Raw genomic sequence first — 497 nt, 5'->3', positions numbered from 1 at the left:
CAGCTTTAGTTTATAAAATACATCAGCCAACAGAGACATAGTACAATGTGCAGCGGAACCTGCAAACAATTTGCACTTTTTAGTTACCTATTCAATTACACTGCAGTAAGAGAATATTGAAATTCTCCCAAAGTAGGAAGGTTTCTACTTCACTTGTCATGACTACACACGCCAGTTCTTCAATTGTTTAGCTGAATTGCGTGTACTCTTATTTACATGTTTAAAAACACTGGTCAGAATGTGTTACTCTCAAGAATTATATATATAACGTAACTCTCATATTCATGGATTATTTGATTTGCTTACAGGTCAGCGGAAAATAAGCTGAGTAGTTCCACGTTAACAAAACCTGCAGAAAGTCCAGCTATGGTAAAATGGCAGAATACAGTACAGAGCGGGGAACTGGAGAACTCCGTCTACCCCCTTCATGTGAATTCATTTAACTCCCTTACAAAATTCTAGAACAGCATTAGATAAAAATACAAGTATATACAACA

The sequence above is a fragment of the Mustela nigripes genome, chromosome 6 (genome assembly GCF_022355385.1).
Source record: "Mustela nigripes isolate SB6536 chromosome 6, MUSNIG.SB6536, whole genome shotgun sequence".
Lineage (NCBI taxonomy): Eukaryota > Metazoa > Chordata > Mammalia > Carnivora > Mustelidae > Mustela > Mustela nigripes.
Note: the sequence above shows the minus strand (reverse complement) of the source record.